This window comes from Salmo salar, chromosome ssa05 (assembly GCF_905237065.1).
Source record: "Salmo salar chromosome ssa05, Ssal_v3.1, whole genome shotgun sequence".
NCBI lineage: Eukaryota > Metazoa > Chordata > Actinopteri > Salmoniformes > Salmonidae > Salmo > Salmo salar.
In genome coordinates, this window is record NC_059446.1 from 4,460,933 (window position 1) to 4,470,932 (window position 10,000).

Genomic DNA, 10,000 nt, shown 5'->3' on the forward strand with positions numbered 1-10,000 from the left:
ACAGACAGAGAGACAGAGAGACAGAGAGACAGAGAGACAGACAGACAGACAGACAGACAGACAGACAGACAGACAGACAGACAGACAGACAGACAGACAGACAGACAGACAGACAGACAGACAGACAGACAGACAGACAGACAGACAGACAGACAGACAGACAGACAGACAGACAGACAGACAGACAGACAGACAGACAGACGAGACAGACAGACAGACAGACAGACAGACAGACAGACAGACAGACAGACAGACAGACAGACAGAATATCAAATATCAAAAACTAGTGCCTATCACTGGGATTGAGCACAACCCTAGGAGCTGGAGCTTGTGGCTTACGCTGATCCTGGTCCACAACACCCAGGCAAAACCCAAGTCTACTGGATGGTAATACCACTTCCTGTTGCCCCAAGTGACCGGTTGAGACGTAATCTCCTGACGTCCTGTTTACCCGGACGGACGTCCAATTTCGCAGTGGATCTTGAGCGACCTGGCTGACAGTATGGGGACAACCCCTCTGTGAAAAAGTTTTCAGTGTTTACACTGAGTGTACAAAACATTAAGAGCACCTTCCTAATATTGAGTTGCACCCCCTTTTTCCCTCGGAACAGCCTCAATTCGTCTGGGAATGGACTCTACAAGGTGTCGAAAGCGTTCCACAGGGATGCTGGCCCATGTTGACTCCAATGCTTACCACAGTTGTGTCAAGTTGGCTGGATGTCCTTTTGGGTGTGGAACATTATTGATACATACGGGAAAATGTTGAGAGTGAAAAACCCAGCAGCGTTGCAGTACTTGATGCTCTCAAACTGGTGCGCCTGGTATCTACTACCATACCCCCGTTCAAAGGCACTTAAATATTTTGTCTTGCCCATTCACTCTCTGAATGGCACACATAAACAATCCATGTCTCAATTGTCTCAAGGCACTTATAGATAAATGATATGTACCCATTGATTCTTGAAGAATATGTGACCCGTCTTCAAGAAGCTACTGTCTTCACAGGAGAGGCATTTTCAACGTTTTTATTTGTATATTTTTTTTTCGTCAAAATGTGTTTTTGGCAGAAATGCCTTCTAGAACATGTGATCTTTCATTTGCTTTTACATTTTCAGATATTATACGTTTCTAATTTTGTCAGAAAGTAATTTTTCATTCATCAAATCGTACTGTTCGCTAGCTAGCAAACGTTAGCCTGCTAGCAAACGTTAGCCTGTGTAGTAATGATCTGTGTTATTTGTATCTCAGAAACCATTTGCATTGCTAGTTAGCTAACATTGAACCTAGTTGGTTTAGCTTTAGCCACCTGCAAATTCATACTCCAGCATTTCAAGTATGGTGGCTAGCTATGACAATATGTTTGTACTGTAGCTATGAGTTGGGATTATGGTTCATTGTTTTTAGCTAGCTAGCTACATGTCTAAACAAAAGATTCCGCACGAGATTGATTACGTGACCCATGAAGTTAGCCAGGTGTGTCTGGGAGGTGATTACAGCCATCTATTGTATTTAATGAACATGTCTAGAGAACAGTGACCCATCCACTTAGCTAGATGTGGCTGGGAGGTGATTACAGCCATCTATTGTATTTAATGAACATGTCTAGAGAACAGTGACTCATCCACTTAGCTAGATGTGGCTGGGAGGTGATTACAGCCATCTATTGTATTTCATGAACATGTCTAGAGAACAGTGATCCATCCACTTAGCTAGATGTGGCTGGGAGGTGATTACAGCCATCTATTGTATTTAATGAACATGTCTAGAGAACAGTGACTCATCCACTTAGCTAGATGTGTCTGGGAGGTGATTACAGCCATCTATTGTATTTAATGAACATCTGTACATGTCTAGACAATAGTGACCCACCAATTTAGACAGATGTGTCTGGGTAAACACCATCGGTGTATAAAATATTTGTATCTGGACACTTTCAAAGTCAGATTCGGACTAGATAAAGATGATGTTTTACCTATAATTTTTCCTTATTGTAAGCTAATACTTAAACCACTTTCAGTCTTGATATGTTTAGTTGTTTACTACCGTACCTTTACTCACTATATTTAGTACATGACCTCACATGTGAATCATTAAAGAGATGGGTGGGGCTAAAGCTTAAGAGGCTGTGAACGATTCTGATTGGGTGTAGACAAGGAAGAGCTCTTCACTAGATACCAAAACATTCAAAGGGTGATTTTCTCAAAAGTGGGGTTACAAGTTGATCAACTTTCAAAGCAGAATTAATTTCCCATTGTTCCTCAACTGCATTATATGATATACCATTTTATAGCTTTGAGTCTCGACTTTTATCCAGCGTAATTAATTTTAAAAATAAAAAAAAAAATTTGTTGCATAAAATCGAATAAGGGCGGTGCCTTCAGAAAGTATTCATACCCCTTGACTTATTTCACAGCCTGAATTAAAAATGTCTTCAATTGATTTTTTTCCACACCCATCTACCCACAATCCCCATAATGGCGAAGTAAAAACATGTTTTTAGAAATTGTTGCAAATGTATTGAAAGTGAAATACAGAAATATCTAATTTACATAAGTATTCACACCACTGAGTCAATTACATGTTAGAATAACCATTGGCAGTGATTACAGCTGTGAGTCTTTCTGGGTAAATCTCTGATAGCTGTGAGTCTTTCTGGGTACGTCTCTAAGAGCTGTCAGTCTTTCTGGGTAAATCTCTAAGAGCTGTGAGTCTTTCTGGGTAAGTCTCTTAGAGCTGTGAGTCTTTCTGGGTACGTCTCTAAGAGCTGTGAGTCTTTCTGGGTAAGTCTCTTAGAGCTGTGAGTCTTTCTGGGTAAGTCGCTAAGAGCTGTGAGTCTTTCTGGGTAAGTCTCTAAGAGCTGTGAGTCTTTCTGGGTACGTCTCTAAGAGCTATTATTATTCTTTTCAAAATTCTTCAAACTCGGTCAAATTGGTTGTTGATCATTGCTAGACAACCATTTTTAGGTCTTGCTATAGATTTTTAAGTAGATTTAAGTCAAAACTGTAACTCAGCCACTCAGGAACATTCACTGTCTTCTTAGTAAGAAATTCCAGTGTAGATTTGGCTATGTGTTTGTTTTAGGTTGTCCTCTAGGATTTTCCCTGTGCTTAGCTCCATTACATTTATTTTCATCCTGGAAGACTATTCCTTAACGATTACTATTCCTTAACGATTACAAGCATACCCATAACATGATGCAGCCACCACTACTTGAAAATATGTAGAGTGGAACTCAGTAATGTGTTGTGTTAGATTTATCCCAAACATAACACTTTGTATTCAGGACAAAAAGTGAATTGTTTTGCCACATTTTTTGCAGTATTACTTTATTGCCTTGTTGCAAACAGGATGCATGTTTTGTAATAATTTTATTCTGTATAGGCTTCCTTCTTTTCGCTCTGTCATTTAGGTTAGTGTTGTGGAGTAACTACAATGTTGTTGATCCATCCTCAGTTTTCTCCTATCACAACCATTAAACTCTGTAACTGTTTTAAAGTCACCATTGGCCTCATGGTGAAATCCCTGAGCGGTTTCCTTCCTCTCAGGCAACTGATTTAGGCATAAGTTACGGACAATGGCAATTTAAATGCACAGAGATAGCGTGACAACATCCTGAGGCCCATTGTCGTGCCATTGATCTGCCGCCATCACCTCATGTTTCAGCTTGATAATGCACAGCCTCATGTCACAAGGATCTGTACACAATTCCTGGAAGTAAAAATGTTCCAGTTCTTCACCAGACATGTCACGACAACGAGCATGTTTGGGATGCTCTGGATCGACGTGTACGACAGCGTGTTCCAGTTCCTACCAATATCCAGAAACTTCACACAGCCATTGAAGCGGAGTGGGGATGACATTCCACAGGCCACAATCAACAGCCTGATCAACTCTAAGTGAAAGCTGATGTGTCGCGCTGCATGAGGCAAATGGTGGTCACACCAGATACTGACTGGTTTTCTGATCCAAGCCACCTACCTTTTTTTAAGGTATCTGTGACCAACAGATGCATATCTGTATTCCCAGTCATGTGAAATCCATAGATTAGGGCCGAAGGAATTTATTTCAATTGACTGATTTCCTTATCTGAACTGTTATTCAGTAAAATCATAGAAATTGTTACGTGTCGCGTTTATATTTTTGTTCAGTGTAATTTGTAATATTACAAAAAAATCTCAATTTAATCTATTTTAAATTCATAATACAAAAATCTATGGTTGTGAATAGTTTCTGAAGGCACTGTGACGTTATGAGCTCAGTTCATCTGTCATATCCCACCAGAAACCCAGAATATAAGCTTGTTTTACTCCAATGTTTATAAACAAAGTAAATGTAAACAAACACTGTATAGCCTAAAAAAAATATATATATATATATATATATATTTTTTTTTTAGGCTATACAGTGTTTGTTTACATTTTTTGTCATCATGCCAGTCCTTGCATCCATAGCTCTGTCTTTTGAATTTGAGAGTGGTTACATTTCTCCAGCCCCAGTCCCCCTGCTTTTTTACTCGCAGAGACATGTTATCCACAAGTTCATCAGACTCTGGGGAAGTAGATAAAGGGCTTTATTGCCAAAATCCTGAAGTATCCCTTTAAGAACTGCAGGGTTTTACTAGCCATATTTCCCTGACCTTAAGAACTGCAACCGTATTCATCTTGTGAGGGGGGGGTGAGGGCTGGCCATGGGATGATTCATGACTATAGTATACGATAGAGTAGTGGAAGCTCAGTAGGAGGCATCCCTTTATTTATCAACATGGGCGAAGGAGGGAGAGGACAGGTAGTAAACAGTATAGGAAGAGATAGAGAGAGAGATAGAGAGAGAGAGCGGCCAGGTAGTAAACAGTATAGGAAGAGATAGAGAGAGAGAGAGAGAGAGAGGACAGGTAGTAAACAGTATAGGAAGAGATAGAGAGAGAGAGGACAGGTAGTAAACAGTATAGGGAGAGAGAGAGAGAGAGAGGACAGGTAGTAAACAGTATAGGAAGAGATAGAGAGAGAGAGAGGACAGGTAGTAAACAGTATAGGGAGAGATAGAGAGAGAGAGAGAGAGAGGACAGGTAGTAAACAGTATAGGAAGAGATAGAGAGAGAGAGAGAGAGAGGACAGGTAGTAAACAGTATAGGGAGAGAGAGAGAGAGAGAGAGGACAGGTAGTAAACAGTATAGGAAGAGATAGAGAGAGAGAGAGAGAGAGGACAGGTAGTAAACAGTATAGGAAGAGATAGAGAGAGAGAGAGAGAGGACAGGTAGTAAACAGTATAGGAAGAGATAGAGAGAGAGAGGACAGGTAGTAAACAGTATAGGAAGAGATAGAGAGAGAGAGAGGACAGGTAGTAAACAGTATAGGGAGAGAGAGAGAGAGAGAGAGGACAGGTAGTAAACAGTATAGGAAGAGATAGAGAGAGAGAGAGAGAGAGAGAGGACAGGTAGTAAACAGTATAGGAAGAGATAGAGAGGAGAGAGAGGACAGGTAGTAAACAGTATAGGGAGAGAGAGAGAGAGAGAGAGGACAGGTAGTAAACAGTATAGGAAGAGAGAGAGGACAGGTAGTAAACAGTATAGGAAGAGATAGAGAGGAGAGAGAGGACAGGTAGTAAACAGTATAGGAAGAGATAGAGAGAGAGAGAGAGAGAGAGAGATGTATAGACTCAGTGAGCATAGCCTTGCTATTGAGAAAGAACGCCGTAGGCAGACCTGGCTCTCAAGAGAAGACAGGCTATGTGCAACACTGCCCACAAAATGAGGTGGAAACTAAGCTGCACTTCCTAACCTCCTGCAACCAGTGAAGAACAAACACCATTGTAAATACAACCCATATTTATGTGTATTTATGTTCCCTTTTGTACTTTAACTATTTACACATTTTTACAACACTGTATATAGACATAATATGACATTTGAAATGAGATGAACCAGAGAGATAAACCTGGAGAAGAGTCCCCTTTTGTGAGTGTAATGTTTACTGTTCATTTTGTATTGTTTATTTCACTTTTCTTTATTATCTATTTCACTTGTTTTGGCAATGTAAATATATGTTTCTCATGCCAATAAATCCTCTTAAATTGAAATTGAGAACTAGAGAGAGAGGGTTAGAGAGAGGGAGGGAGGTAGAGAGAGGGAGAGAGAGAGAAAATTAGAGGAACTGGACTGAGGAAAGAAAGATAGAGAGAGAGAGAGAGAGGTCACTGGGAGAGAGAGAGGTAGAGAGAGAGGGGGAAGGAGGTCACCTAGAGAGAGAGAAGTTTAGAGAGAGAGAGGTAAAGAGAGGGAGAGATAGAGAGAGGGAGGGAGGTAGCGAGAGAGAGAGGGAGGGAGGTAGAGAAAGAGAGGGGGAAGGAGGTCACCTAGAGAGAGAGAAGTTTAGAGAGAGAGAGGTAGAGAGAGGGAGAGATAGAGAGCGGGAAGGAGGTAGACAGAGAGAGCAGGAGGGAGGAAGGGAGGTTGAGAGGGAGAGAAAGAGAGAGAGAGAGCGAGATCACCGGGAGAGTTTCTACCCAATTGTGTCAGGGGGGTGAGCGGGGGGGAGACAGCGGGATGGACAGAGGGAGGGAGAGACAGCGGGGTGGACAGAGGGAGGGAGAGACAGCGGGGTGAACGGAGGGAGGGAGAGACAGCGGGGTGGACAGAGGGAGAGGGAGAAACAGCGGGGTGGACAGAGGGAGAGGGAGAGACAGCGGGGTGGACAGAGGGAGGGAGAAACAGCGGGGTGGACAGAGGGAGGGAGAAACAGCGGGGTGGACAGAGGGAGAGGGAGAGACAGCGGGGTGGACAGAGGGAGGGAGAAACAGCGGGATGGACGGAGGGAGGGAGAAACAGCGGGATGGACGGAGGGAGGGAGAAACAGCGGGGTGGACAGAGGGAGGGAGAAACAGCGGGATGGACGGAGGGAGAGGGAGAGATAGCAGGGGATAATGAGTGCTTGTGTGAGAGGTCAGAAAGGAAGGTGCCTTTGGCCCTGACATCAGATAACAAACAGCATCAGACAGATCTAAAGAGGTGTTATATCCAATCAGCAGACCTACTTAGCCCAATCTACCCAATCAGCAGAGCTACTTAGCCCAATCTACCCAATCAGAAGAGCTAGTTATCCCAATCTACCCAATCATCAGAGCTAGTTATCCCAATCTACCCAATCAGAAGAGCTAGTTATCCCAATCTACCCAATCAGAAGAGCTAGTTATCCCAATCTACCCAATCAGAAGAGCTAGTTATCCCAATCTACCCAATCAGAAGAGCTCGTTATCCCAATCTACCCAATCAGCAGAGCTAGTTATCCCAATCTACCCAATCAGAAGAGCTAGTTATCCCAATCTACCCAATCATCAGAGCTAGTTATCCCAATCTACCCAATCATCAGAGCTCGTTATCCCAATCTAACCAATCAGCAGAGCTAGTTATCCCAATCTAACCAATCAGAAGAGACGTAGTTGGCCACGTCTATCCGATCAACAGAGCCCAGTCTCCTTGCAGAGAGATGTTGTTATATCTGACTTTATCTTTAGCTGTCAATCACAATCACAATCACAATCACAATCACAGTCACAATCACAGTCACAATCACAATCACAGTCACAATCACAGTCACAATCACAATCACAGTCACAATCACAATCACAATCACAGTCACAATCACAATCACAATCACAGCATCACTTTGGTTGTTTGCATTTACATTTTTTTACATTTTAGTCATTTAGCAGACGCTCTTATGGACTTACAGTAGTGAATGCATACATTTTAAACATTTAAAAAAAAAAAAAAACATTTGTACTGGTCCCCCCGTGGGAATCGAACCCGCAACCCTGGCGTTGCACACACCATGTTCTACCAACTGAGCCACAGAATACCCAAACTTAAGGAATACATTTCATTTAATAAATAGAGTTTGAATGTCATATCTGATTACTCAGGCTTTTCCTCTTTTTGTTGTTGCTCGTTACTGACTGGGTTCGAACACCGCTGTCCTGAACGCGTTTAGCCAACTGAACAAAAATCCCAGAGATCGGGATTAAAAAGGGACCGTTTATATAAAACCCATAAGTCTCCTTCACATCATAAAGGTCATCTCTTCATATGAGACGCTATGAAGTCGGTCCTGTTAGTCTCACACCAATCGTAGCATTATGTCAGGAGACCTGTGATCTACCTGTAGTAGAAGTCAGTGCTGTTTTAGGTGTCATATTGAATCCAAAATAATCTCCCAGTGAAAAAAAAAATATTCTGGCATTTCTCATAACGACAGCTGAATGTCAAAGGGTCTTTTTCCACACTAAACGATTACAGGAGGAGGGAGAGAGACATTTGAAGTGTCTTTATTCTTTTGAATAAAAAAAGAGAGAGAGAGAGAGAGAGAGAGAGAGAGAGAGAGAGAGAGAGAGAGAGACCACGTATTAATTTGACAAACAAGCAAAAACAAAACAATACAAAATCTTCTCATGCTTTGTTGATTTCAAAAAAAGCTTTTGACTCAATTTGGCACGGGGGCCTGTTTGGGGGAGAAAACATACAACATTATTAAATCCATGTGTGGGGTTAAAATTGGCGAAAAATACTCTGTTCACAAACACAAACAGACCCCACAGAGCCCCAGGACAGCAACACAATTAGACCCAACCAAATCATGAGAAAAACAAAAAGATAATTACTTACTTAACACGCCTATTTATATAATGAATATGAATTCGGAGGGGTGAAATTATTAAATATTATAGCATTGAACCTCTCACTATAGGCTTCAGTCATACAAAAGTAGGTCTCTACTTAAAACTGGTTTTCTAGCAGATTAGTAAAAATGGCTCACCCCATGTTCAAGATTGACCTTTTAATAGTTGTCCATTATTTTACTCCAATTAGGGGAAAATAATAAAGAAGTAAAATATATTTAAATATATATATATATATATATATATATATTTATGGGGGATCCCCCATATATGGGGGATTAGAAATGATGCAGACATTTACATTGATGGAATCCACAATCTATGTGGAATATTAAAGCTAATCCAGCCCCTTTAACAAAAAAAAACCCAGAAATACACATTGACACATTGAACAAAAAATCAACATAAAAACAGAGCAAACTAGAATGCTTTCTGGCCCTAAACAGAGAGTACACAGTAGCAGAATACCCAAATTTAAGGAATACATTTCATTTAATAAATAGCTTTCCATCTTTCTCCCTGTCTCCTCTCTCCCTCTTTCTCCCTCTCTCCCTGTCTCCTCTCTCCCTCTTTCTCCCTCTCTCCCTCTTGCTCCCTCTTTCTCCCTCTCTCCCTGTCTCCTCTCTCCCTCTTTCTCCCTCTCTCCCTCTTGCTCCCTCTTTCTCGCTCTCTCCTCTCTCCCTCTTTCTCCCTCTCTCCCTGTCTCCTCTCTCCCTCTTTCTCCCTGTCTCCTTTCTCCCCCTTTCTCCCTCTCTCCCTGTCTCCTCTCTCCCTCTTTCTCCCTGTCTCCTTTCACCCCCTTTCTCCCTCTCTCCCTCTTTCTCCCTCTCTCCCTCTTTCTCCCTCTCTCCCTGTCTCCTCTCTCCCTCTTTCTCCCTCTCTCCCTGTGCTCTCGTCTCTCTAAACCATTGTCTGTCCCATCCCCACTATGGCAGCATTAAATAGGCAGTGTTAGGTCTCTGTCAGTGTGTCTCAGTGTTAGGTCTCTGTCAGTGTGTCTGAGTGTTAGGTCTCTGTCAGTGTGTCTGAGTGTTAGGTCTCTGTCAGTGTGTCTGAGTGTTAGGTCTCTGGCAGTATGTCTGAGTGTTAGGTCTCTGTCAGTGTGTGTGAGTGTTAGGTCTCTGTCAGTGTGTCTGAGTGTTAGGACTCTGTCAGTGTGTCTGAGTGTTAGGTCTCTGTCAGTTTCCTCCATGTTTCCCTCTGACAATATCCCTCCCAGCCGAAGACTTTGGTGGCACAGCACAACTCCCACCCACACCACACACACACACACACACACACACACACACACACACACACACACACACACACACACACACACACACACACA

General features: G+C 42.2%; 1 protein-coding gene across 1 annotated transcript in view; it reads left to right on the forward strand.

Moving 5' to 3' along the window:
• unc5a (unc-5 netrin receptor A) overlaps window positions 1–10,000 on the forward strand; it is a 513,204-nt gene that overhangs the window by 401,591 nt on the left and 101,613 nt on the right. The gene's annotated exons all lie outside the window — the stretch shown is intronic.